Source organism: Stegodyphus dumicola, chromosome 12, assembly GCF_044657685.1.
Source record: "Stegodyphus dumicola isolate Sdum_Otavi_A_Nest chromosome 12, ASM4465768v1".
NCBI lineage: Eukaryota > Metazoa > Arthropoda > Arachnida > Araneae > Eresidae > Stegodyphus > Stegodyphus dumicola.
In genome coordinates, this window is record NC_140779.1 from 66,330,729 (window position 1) to 66,342,922 (window position 12,194).

The following is a 12,194-nucleotide window of genomic DNA, read 5'->3' on the forward strand; positions in this document are numbered from 1 at the left end:
TTAAAAGGTTAGTATAGTTTCAAAGTCCTAAAAATTCATATTTTTTAATTTGCATATATATATGTAAGATATAACAAAATATGATAGCTGTTTCAAAATATAATTGATGATCTCAAAATTAACATTCTAAATTTGATGATCTACCCCTAAATTCATCTCTTCTCACAGGTTCCAGAGTTTTCTATCTTACGTAACGTTTTAATGCAGATACCTCTTGTCCAATCAAATTAATTCTAAACCAAAACTATGAACTGAAACTTTCTCACTTCCAGCCTTCTTCCTATGAAAGTACTATAACCTTCGCCTTTTTTCGCGTTAGCTCCCCTGCTGGTAAGACGCCTTTCATCCATGCTGCTGCCGCTTACTTGCCGTCGTACTTCAAGATGGGAGTTATTCTATTCAAATATTATTAAGAAATATCTTGTCTGAAAAAGGATTATTTGATATGCATGGAAAAAATAAAGATTGTGATTTTTCAAGATATGCTGTGCTAAATTGCGTCATCATGCTTTCTACTCTGCCACCTTCAAGCCACTACAGTCTTCTCGGTCGATATTTGAAATCATTACATATTTATAACTTTTAAAATCATTACATATATATATATATATATATCTGTCTGAATAAATATTTTACTCATATAAAAGTTCAATTTGTGGTATTTTAATTACGTGGCATGCGCATGCATTAATATACATTTCTCATAGTAAAAATTGGCTTTATGCATTTTGTTAATGGATTCACAATTTTACTACTTCATGGACTTTAGTATTTCTTACATCCTTTTTTACGATCCGCAGTCTGAGATTTTAGACTTTTTTTCCATTTTTATTGTTGCAATTTTCCTAACATCATTCAGGTCAGTAGCCTTGTGAAAACAGCGATCATTATCGATAGTGACATTTAAGAAAAGTATTTAGGAAAACATCGTCCTTCCTGATCTTCAGAGCTTAACAAAGCAGTGACAAGAGATGTTTGCTCAGTCAGCAGAAATTAGATTTCCAATAACCTACCATTAAACAGTTTAGGGATGAAAATAAAAGAGGAAACTCGAGATAAGAGCATAAGAAATGGATTCGCTGAGTAAACTGAGATTAAAATGCTGGATGCTAACGTTTTTATCATTTCCTCTGAAATAATAATATGAAATGCAAACACAGAAGTTTCTTTCCGAGAAGTGTTTTGATACACGGAATTTCACATAACTTGATTAAGGAGTTGATCCAGAACTGGAATAACGAAATCTTCTGAGGTATAGCATTTACTAGAAAAAATGATCAACCTTGCGGCTATGGAAGTAGAGAATTCTAATTAGAAATGCCAATATATTGGATGTGGCATGTAAAATTCCAAGCTACATTCCATTCGAACTGTAGATACTCTTAGCAGTTCTGAATCATAAAAAAACTTTCTCAATTAGAAGAAATAAGAAATAATATTGCAAATTAAAAGGGAAGTTGGAATTAATGAAATACTTAAATAAAGTCTTTAACACAGTCCTTACAATATGCTCTTTTAGTTTTCAAATTAGCTCCAGAATATTGTAAATTTGCGCCCTTGTAATGTGAAACTCCAGAGAGGTTATTCGAAAACTGAAATGATATTTACTTTCTTGTACGTAGTAAAAGAAGTATTGTAATAGCGAAAAATTTTGGGTATCATATTTGGCGAGTTAAGTCTAACGAACGGCCATTTGTTTACATTTGAAACTCAGTGAATAATGAATTAAGTCAGTTTCTGCACCTTCAGTGTCTTTTTTCCGAGTGGGATCAAAAGTAAACGCAGTTTTGTGCCTCAAAATGTTTTTTAGAACAGAAAACTTTTATTATCAGATGCACACCGTGTACACAAAAGTCCTTATTCGATCTTTGTTAGTCGTAGACAAATACTTCCGCTCACAAAAATGCTTTAAATGAGACATGTTTTGTCACTTCAAAATTTTAAAAATTTAATTCTATGTAAAGTATGAATTTAACTTATACGCTCTTCCAATTCTTACATTTATGTTTGATAAATGTTACACTCATTGTAAGAAAGAAATTCAAAATGTTCGCCTCATGTGTATGATATTTAATTTCAAAATTTGCGAATTTTAATGTCATTTTTATTTACATCAAGGAATCAGCTAATAAATAAATTAAGATAATTGGAGGTGGGTTTTTTCCGCCTTTAAATGCTATTCAATGACATTCTTTGACGACTTACTAAAGGCCACAAATTTTAAATTTTGTTACATTTGTACGCCAAAAAAATTTTCATGCATATAATTTATAAATGTTCTTTATTTGTTTTTAAAATCTAAATGTTTTTATTAGGTTATTTCTTTATCAGTCTAAGTATTATTTATTAGTTTTAAATTTTATTACTTTAGTTTCATAATGTGCTGATCATAAAAATATCGCATTGAAATATACATGTAATCTCTTAACATCAGAAACACTTTTTTAAACTTATATTTTACTTTCAGTTACGTACTAATGCAAATATTTCGCTGTTTAATTTGTGCGCGGCCACTGAATGTGACCCCCAATTTTAATATAAAACACCTCGGTCAATTTTTGTTTACTGTAGTAACATCTTTTTTCTCATATGCTTTTTATAACGAATGCCAAAATTTTCTAAACATTTGTTAAGAAAACGCAGAAATTACAAAAGTTAGATTTTACAATTCTTACAGAACAGATTTATTTAAATTTACAAATGGTAAAATATGAATATTTGCGTCATTTAAAGCATTTTTGCAATTAAAAATATACCAACAGTTGCGAAAATAAAGACGGGGTAAGAGCGGTTGTGAATGCGGGGTATAATAGAGTTAGTAATATTAGTTAGTTTACCTAACGTTATAAGTATAAATAAAAAATTTGAAAATTTAAAATACGTCGTTATTTTTAGTTATTGCTCTATTCATTTGGGAAGCTGCTACGAAGGCAGTCGCGATTGCTGTTTGAATGAGAATCATCGTGATCCAAACATTTAATAGCTTTTACCATACTAGCTAATGAAGCCTATTAAGATTTTCAAACTTTTCTGCTTAGCGATGATGATTTTTCACTTGGATTTTGGAATGCTTTTAATCAGGCCGAGCGGGCTTTTTATCGATCGATTTGTTAAACAATTAGGCATAAAAGAAGAGCGCTTTATAAGGTTTAATGAATTAACCAATTATTTTTATTTTAATTCTTTGCTTTTCTTCTCATTTTCCTGATGACCTTTACCGGAATGCAGATTACATTAATTTTAAATAGCGAGTGGATTAGGGTGTTTTATTTTGTAAGGCAAAAAATAAAATGTAAAACTTTTGCCGATTTTTCTTACTCTCAGATTCTCAGTTATTAAAATATATATAGTCAGATTTCAAGAAGCTTGAATAATACTTAGAGGTTGCATACTTTGATCAGGTTTGTAAAAGTCGGCAAAAAATACGATTTTTCAATGTTAATTATTCTTATTGGCAAAACTAGGAATTACAAACTCAAAATAATATTAAAACAAGACACTAAGATGACGGTAGTATGATAGGTAAAACATGTGTTATAGTAATCATCTTTGAATGCTGCAATTCCTTCTTTTGTTCGCTTGGCGAAAACGTTTCTGTGATGCTCGACTACCATCAACAAGAACTGTTTTTATTTTACGTCTCTGACCGATTCGTTAAACTTTTTTATCAGAGCAATTCCGTTTTCTGTGGTATCATTTACCGCCTTAAGAGCTCTCACTTGGCTTCATAGGCAAACATTACAGTCGCATTGTGGATCCCAAGCAATTTTTAATTTTCTTTTCTTTGCATGTTTGGTTTCTAAATTGTTTGCCATGTTTTCCTTAATATGGCAAAAATAATGAGTAATACGTTCATAAAAAAAAAGTCTTAAGTTTGTTTCTGACAGTTACAAAAGGTGTCACTTAGCAAATGTGTGAGCACGTTTTCTGACATCTGCATCTGGGTAAGTACTCAGAAGTTGTAACATATCCAAATCATTCTTTGGAGACCATTGACTTACAAATGTCTCGTGCAGAAAACGAATATATATGAGGCTCACAAAATGTGCAACCTGTTTCATTCCTTTTAATTCTCGTTGAGGAATATTCAACTGTTTAGTGAAGAGGACAATTTTAAGTGCATGCATTGTCTTTGCCATCCACCTTGCTTGTTTCAGAGTCCTTGGAATCCTGAAATTGAAGTTGTTTTGAGACCAACCTTCTAGGTACAGGAGTACGAGTTGTAATAACTCTTTGTAGTCTTCTCTTGGATTATTTCCGTCTTTTAGGAGATTTTGCTTGTAGTAAACCATTTCACTCTAGTCTCAGTCTTTTCTAGTAGCCTTGAACGGCATTTTCTTCATCCATCATTTTCGTATATGACTTCTTATCAAGTGAAGTCCACAGACTTTGGAACTTTCGAAACATATGGATGTCAGGACCACTTGATGGTATGCTACAACACTCCTCGAATACTTCTTTTAATATTAGTTCATGGGTGCGATGCCCTAAAGCCAACTGCAACAATCTTTGTCCTAATTTCCTTTCAGTTCTAGTACATGCCGCTTGGATCAGTTCTGTATTAGATGCTGTAGTGTGAAAAGTCATCTCGATGATATTGCCATGTAGCCCAAATTGATTCACTTCCCGAGGAATCACTTCAGCCATCTGCCAGCACCTTTCAGGGCAACAGTCCAGAATGCTCAGAATCTTTCCCAGGCACTAGAATTGCCACTCTATCCTTCAAAAGTTTGAAACTCCCATGGGTAAACAAAAGCAACAGTTTACTAGCCCAGTGCAAGACCAAATGAGGAAGATTTTCAAAGACTGATTCTTCGATATTCTTTGGCATTTTACTTCTATTGATTACCGGAAGTCGTAAACGGTAGCTGGAGATATCGTTGCCAAGGAAAGAAATACACGAGCACCAATTAGTACAAAGCACTTTAACATTAAATTTCACTAGTTTGAAATAAAAATGATCAATGTTTGCAACTCGTAAATATTAGCCAATCTTCTTTATAAGAAATCTTGAAATTTAAGAATTTATCTTGAAATTTACCATACATCTCTTCTACATCACTGAGACTCGATTCGTAAGTAAAGTCATATGAAAATCCCATGTGACTAGTCTATAATTACACTCTAGGGGAAAATGAAACTCCCTAGAGTGGATTTAGTATAAAGCTTGGCTTAACAGTGACAAAGCTTCGTCCATCCAGTGATTGAAAAGCTTTTGAAGCTGCGTACTGCAAGCTCCTGTCCTGTTAGAGCTTTAAAACGGCATGATTTACCTGACAAAAGCTAGTGTTAGAGATCAAACTGGAACAGAAGTTTAGAGCTCATGAGTTTGCGTGTTTTGTTCTTTAAATACTTCGAGTCGTCTGGTCTGGAATCCTTAAACAGCGATGGACACTTTTGTATACGGTGTAAGCGAGTGCGTTTGCAGTCTACATATCGTAGCCTTATACCTTGAGTTTTATCCATAAGTTTGCTATATGAATTCCTGCACATATGTTTAATTCGTTTGTGAAGTGTTAATTATCTAAATAAGAATAGGTTATGCAGTGCAACTAAAGACGAGATATTTTTGTCCACCCGCTAACTATTTCTAAAGACATTCTCTATAGAGTAATGCCAGCTATTTTTATTGTAGATTAGAAACCATGAAATAAATATGTGTTATCCTAATTTTGTTAGCAGTTTAACTCCCTATGCGAAAATATAATTCATATACCATTTGATTATAGTTATCCATAGAATTTTGAATTTAGATCTTGTGTTATTTTTGATTAATTATTCTTAAAACAATTATCTTCATATACAAATATCACCATCAAAACAAGTGCGTATTTTGATTTATATTATAGTTTAATAATATAAATCAAAATACGCACTTGTTCTGAATTTCGAACACGCAGATTCAGAGGATTCTTGAAATAGCCGTGTAATAAAAAGAAAAGTAATTGAAATGTTTCTGCATTTTACAAAACTGATAAACATTAAGATAAAATTACTATCTAAAACCATTATCTGTGACAAAGATGGTTGAAGATTCATTCAATCAACTTAAAACTCTGGTCATAATTTTTATTTTAAACCAACATATCAAGTTACAATGATATTTTGAAATGAGAACATGAACGCATATAAAAAAGTTTTTAAAATGGCCTTGGTACTTCTCTTCTCCGTTCCGTTCAGACAATCGACCATATTACTGTCCGTTCCGTAATATTTAATGCCCATAAAGGTTTCATAAATAAAGTCTTCCGACTTTTAAGATGCTCACTTTAGTTTTATTGCTATCCATTTCGTTTCAGATGATAATTACACTTATCTTTTCTTTTAGATTTTCTTAAGAAGGAGTACTATTCCTCCCCCATTTCGTTGGTTTTAAAGGAAAAGTGGTTGCTTATTAGGAAAAAAGTAAGTTATTTTTAGCAATCAAATTTGCTTTCAAACTGTATCTTTGAAATAGCGATCTCCTAAGCATTGCTTGTTTCTTAAAAACGCAATAGATTTTCTCTCTTCATATTTAAGAATAACGAAGAAGATCATACAAATGAAGCCAATTATCCATTTCGTTTTCAGAATGATTAAAACAAGAGTAAAAATATAACATTTTAAAAGAAAGTAAAATGAGCTGCTAACAGTTCTGATAAAATTTTTAACTCATATCAAACTCCAAAATTTTCTATATTTAGGCAAAATCTGCTGATAACTATCTGCTGCTAATAAACTGGTATTATTCAAGTAACACATTAGGAACCAAAAGAATAAACATTAAAGATTTATTCCATTTACTTTTATTTTGCTACGGAGCTTAGGCCCAAATCGCTAATAAATATTCAAAATACTTGCTGCCAATTCAGGATAGCTAAGTAACTACTATACCTGATTTTAAACTCTATGTTAAATTCGGCGATAAAATAGTATAAAATTAAATCGTTATTTTGAATAAAATTTTACACAATAAATTAAAATTTATTGTAGGATAGTTATGGATCATCACAGAAAAGCTAAGCAATTTGAAAATTTATTCTCCCTTCCCAATTATAATTTAACTGGAGGTGTGAAGTTTAAAATCCACAATCGAAATTAGTATTAGCTGTATAAAATGTTGCATATTAATTATTTAAAATGTTTAAATTTGGCCTCAAATATTACGGTCTAAATATTCCAGTAAGCACTTACGAGTGCAAATAAATTACTTAGATACTCATTAAACGTAAAAAGGAGTAAAATATGCGACTGGTTCTACGTAGTTTACTAAATACCGAAAGAAAACCATATAATAGTGTAGGTAAGTAAATAGTAGTAGTAATAGTTATAATTTATTGTAACAAGGCTTATAAAATAAAGTTATTTGCTTGTAAAAAAAGCATTATGTAGGTCTTTTTTAGGAACATGGCTATTAATCGTGTTCTACTTGAGAGATATTGTTCAGTTTGAGGCCAGACTGAACGATTACGAAAATTGCTCTTATCCTTCCGCTGCTATAGCTACTACGCTATTACCATGTGGCATCGTCATTAAATAGCAATTTATCACATTAAAAACCCCGTTCGAGGAGTTTAAGAATAAAATTTGCTTACTTTTTTTGTTATAGATTAAAAAGTAAAATAGCAAATGAATACAAGTTTTAAACTAAACCTAATTAATAAAGAAACTCCCAGCGCGGAGCAACTGTAATCGCTCAGAAACATTTATGTTCTAGCTCGATAAACAAATGCTAAAAAGCTGTTTTCCTTTTGTCGCAAGTAAAAGCTTTAATTTACTGAATTTTTTAATAGAAAATTAAAGGTAATTAATTACCTGTTCGTCTTCAAATCAACTTGTTACTGAATTTACGAAAACCCATTTATGAATTAATTGCAATATTTAACGCTATATAAGAAAAGGAATTTAAAAATTAATTCAAGAAATTAAAAATTATAAGGATTTATTTATTTTTATTAACGAGTTATTTTATCTTAAAGGGCTTTACTATCATTCCAGCTTTCTTTTCTCTGGAGAATTCAGATTTTAGTTCGCGCGTATTCAAATGAGATAGATAGAGATAGTATTTAAAGGAAGATTTTAAATTGTGGAATCACAGCACGTTTCGCCTGCTGAAGGCCACGTTACGCGTTTCTTTCTGTGTCGACTTTGGCTACTTATAGCTTAGCTTAGTTTTAAATTGAATTCATTGCTTTTGAGTTGCGTCATAAATGCTGGCTGGTTTTGTAAGCATAAAAAGTGTTTTCTGTTAAATTATCTGAGTTTACTAAAAGGCCTTTTTACACTCTTCTCATTTGTTTGTCTTCTTACTGAGCATAGCGATAATTCGCTTAGCTTTCAGATTTGAGTCTCTCAAGTTATTTATGTTTCTAAAGAAGATGATACCGTGCAAGATTAAACGGGAAGTACAGGAAGTTTGTTTGCAAATGAAGTATTTTCACACAGAATTCAAAAGTTTAAATGACAGTTTAAGATATAGCTGGAAATATGTTGCAATTTTTCATCAGCCGTCTCTAGGATGCTAGTTGTCGATATGTGTATTGCCATTCAGTCTAAGTAAGTAAATAGTAAAAATGTGTTTATCCATTTCGAAAATCCTTTTCGAATTAAGTTTTAAAATGAATATTGCAGAAACTGACAACATTATGCCCCCTTTCTCCCCAGACATTAATTTTGTTCCTATTTTATCTGTGCTGTTAGTCATACATCTCTATCTTTTTCCTGCTATTAAACAGGATTGCATCTGCGACCTATGCGATAATTAAAGTAAGATTTCTCTATTTCTATCTATATAACAAAATATATAACAAAAACTAATTGTTAAAAAGCAAATAGGCAAAGCATGTTATCAAAAGTAAATTAATATGTTATACAAATGTGCCTAGGGGGAAACAAAAGAATTCATTTGACTTCCTTGGCATAATCATTTAAGCATACGTAAAATTACAAAATTACTTATAAAATGATTAGCTTATGTTTTTCATTTTGTAAAAATACATATAATGATAATAATTGTTCATTTCATTTCCAATGAAACTATACTATAATTACGAAATCGGTAAACGTCCTCGATATTAATCATAAAACCATACAAAGATTTTGTAATTATTTGCTTCTTAAAAATGCAATTAACTGCCGCTTTTCATTTTAGAAAAAATGAAAAGAGAAAAGAAATCACTTAATTGCTACACTAACAATTTTATTTTATATATTTGAGATTTAAATTAAATATCATCATCGTATAAAAACTCAAACTGAAGTATTTAATGAGTTAAGGCTTTTAATATTTTACAATGAAGCATTTATATTTCTGTTTGCAGAACCGCGGGTATGCATTTTTAATGTGACACACCTTAAAATAATAATATATAGCAATAAATTCTTATGACCTCATTTATTTTGTATTGTATGTTTTGGATTCTAATCTCCCATAGTATCGATTCTAAAACCCTACATTCATTACTAATATTCCAGGAAGTTTAATTTCATTGTTATCTTTAACGGAACGACTTTCATTCTAAATAATAAAAAAAGAAAAATATATAATGTGGCCAGCACATGATTTTACGAAAGTCTATGTATAAGTCTTTACACGGAATACCAAAGAGCTTTAACTGAATTATCGCTTCCGGTTGATTGTTTTAAATTTTTTAACTCAATGTTAATTATTAACACTGCTCATCTTTCATCATTCTATTTTCCATTACAATATGGACAATGATAAATATACCTGCTTATGTACACATCTGTCCTCATGCTTTGATTTGAAAATATCCCATCAATCGTAGTGTGTTCTCTAGTTGTACAGTAGTCTGGATTCATAAATCAATGTTTTCTTAACAATGACAAGTTTTTAAAAAGAAGCATAGCTTTAGACTTTCCGATAGTAATCCATTTAATTATTTCACAACTCGAATTCATCTTCGTAACCAGCTTATTCTCGTTGAATTTAGTATAATTCCAAGAATTTATTTAATGCTTATAAATGTAATATATTGTTCTCAGTCATATAAATACTATATTTCGGAAGTGTTGGATTATCTCAATAATAATATGTTCTTGTTGCCATACTTTCCGTTTTCAGTCTTTTCTCAGTTTATGATATTAATGTTCAGTTTTTTTTTTCTTAATAAGATGACCAATTTTTTATTTGATATTTTACCTTTACTTATTAAGCATTACTTTTTTCGCATTTGCGTCGGATAGAATTTAACAACAAAATCAGCATGCCTTTGGAATTTCCAATGGAGTTTTAATTGTTCTCATATATTTTTCTTATGTTCCCTATATTATTTTCTTCAAAAGCAGTACATTATTTACTTCAAAAGCAGTACATTATTTACGTCAAAAGCAGAACTAAACATTTGATAGTAGTACCCTATTATTTCAAAAGTGATGCAACAAAAAAGTGAAATGAACACGAAATTGAGAATTGACTCTAATACATTTAATTATTTCTAAACGAGAACTCATCTTCAAGATGAGCTTGTTCTTGTTGAATTTAGCATAATTTCATAAACATACTTAATACTTACAAAGGTAATGTTTGTGAAAAATGCAACACCATGAAGGAATTGTTGAAAATGAATCAAATTTATTCCACATATTACTGATAGTGGTACAAATAAAAGATCAAAAAACGAAATAAGTATCGGAATTCAGTACTTTGTGTGCCTGCCACGCTGAGAGATGAGAGCCTGTACACGTCGTGGCATTGAATCATAGAGGAAGAATATAATCCTGGGAAATGGCAATCCATATGGCTTGACGCCAAAGTTTAGTTTTAGTGTGTGCCCCACCAGCTGCACGAGCGAATCGCCGACCGATGAAATCTTAAATCTTAAGACTGTTCGATGGGTAACATATTTGGGGAATAAGCTGGCCATGGAAGACGCGAAACCTGTTGTGCCCTAAAGAAGGCTTGTGCAGTCTGAGAAACGGGCATTATCTTGATTGTGTACGGGCATTATCTTGATGAAAAATAGCTTCCAGAATGCCTCGAAGAATAGGAAGGACCCTCTGGCTCTACAGCTTCCCTTATGTAGCGATCACTGTTGCGGTTGCCCTCAATCTGTATTTCATGGGATCGACATTATACCCAGTAGCTCCTCACAACGCCATAAAAAACTGTAATAGCTGACCACATCGAATAACACACTGTGGAAGCAGACGTTCCTTTCTTTAACGTCTGACGCGTACCCTTCCATCATTGTACTCCAGATTGTAACGAGAGACGTTGGAAAAAAACAATATGTTGCTACAGAGCATGTTTATGTCAGAGACTGGGGAATCCTGAGTAGAGAAACTTTACAGGCTGTTCATGCTGCAGGAGAAGGGGACGAGGCGTAAAGCTACACAACACATGTAGCCGTGATCCAACGTTGTGATAACACACTAGAGGACGCTGTACGATTCGTCTCAGCGATGCAAATAAGTGTCTGTCTTTCCGTCCCGTTGTGCTATTGCGTGCCCCACCTCCAGCATTTCGCCTTTTTGGTTCTCCTCTGTCTATTTCTTCCCAATACGCATCAGTGTTGTAGCATTACGCTGCATGCGGGCTGCGATTGCTCAATACGAAAGTCCATCCCCTCGCATATCGACGATGTGGGCTCTTTCGAGTTCCGTTAGTTGTTAATATGGCACCCTCCGCTGTTGGCGAATCATACTGACCACTAATTAAACCGTTCACCGCAGACAGAGGACGATAAACATATTTCAAAGTTACAAGTACCAAATAAACTTGAGAGTCCTTTATATATAGAGAACAAGCGGCCGGTTCTCATTCCACGTATGAGCAATAGCTATGCAATTCTAATTATTTGCATGTCTTACCTTACTGTACATTGCCTGCAAGTTTGGTTCAGTTTGCATAATTCTTTTATGGCGTTGCAATTTTCACAAACAGTAGCGCATATTATTCACAATCATATAAATAGTAAATTTGGGAAGTTTGAGGAAGTACTGAAAATCGTCATACAGATATATACTGGTTGACAGAAATCGTTGTAAAAATTGTAAAAACATGTTGTGGAAACCTTAATTCGTGCTTATTCACTGAAAACTCATTATCGAACTTTTGGTACGAAAACATTACCTCCTTTACCTAAGTATATAGGCTAGCGGAAGGTGAAATTATCAAAGTAATGAAGACTTTAGCATCGAGTATTTACATATCTATTTAAGTTAATAAGAATTGTTTTGGAATTTTTAGTAGT

The 12,194-nt window shown here is 32.1% G+C and overlaps 1 protein-coding gene across 3 annotated transcripts in view; it reads right to left on the reverse strand.

The window, feature by feature from the left end:
* LOC118197836 (maltase A2-like) overlaps window positions 1-12,194 on the reverse strand; it is a 343,781-nt gene that overhangs the window by 314,568 nt on the left and 17,019 nt on the right. The window lies entirely within an intron of this gene.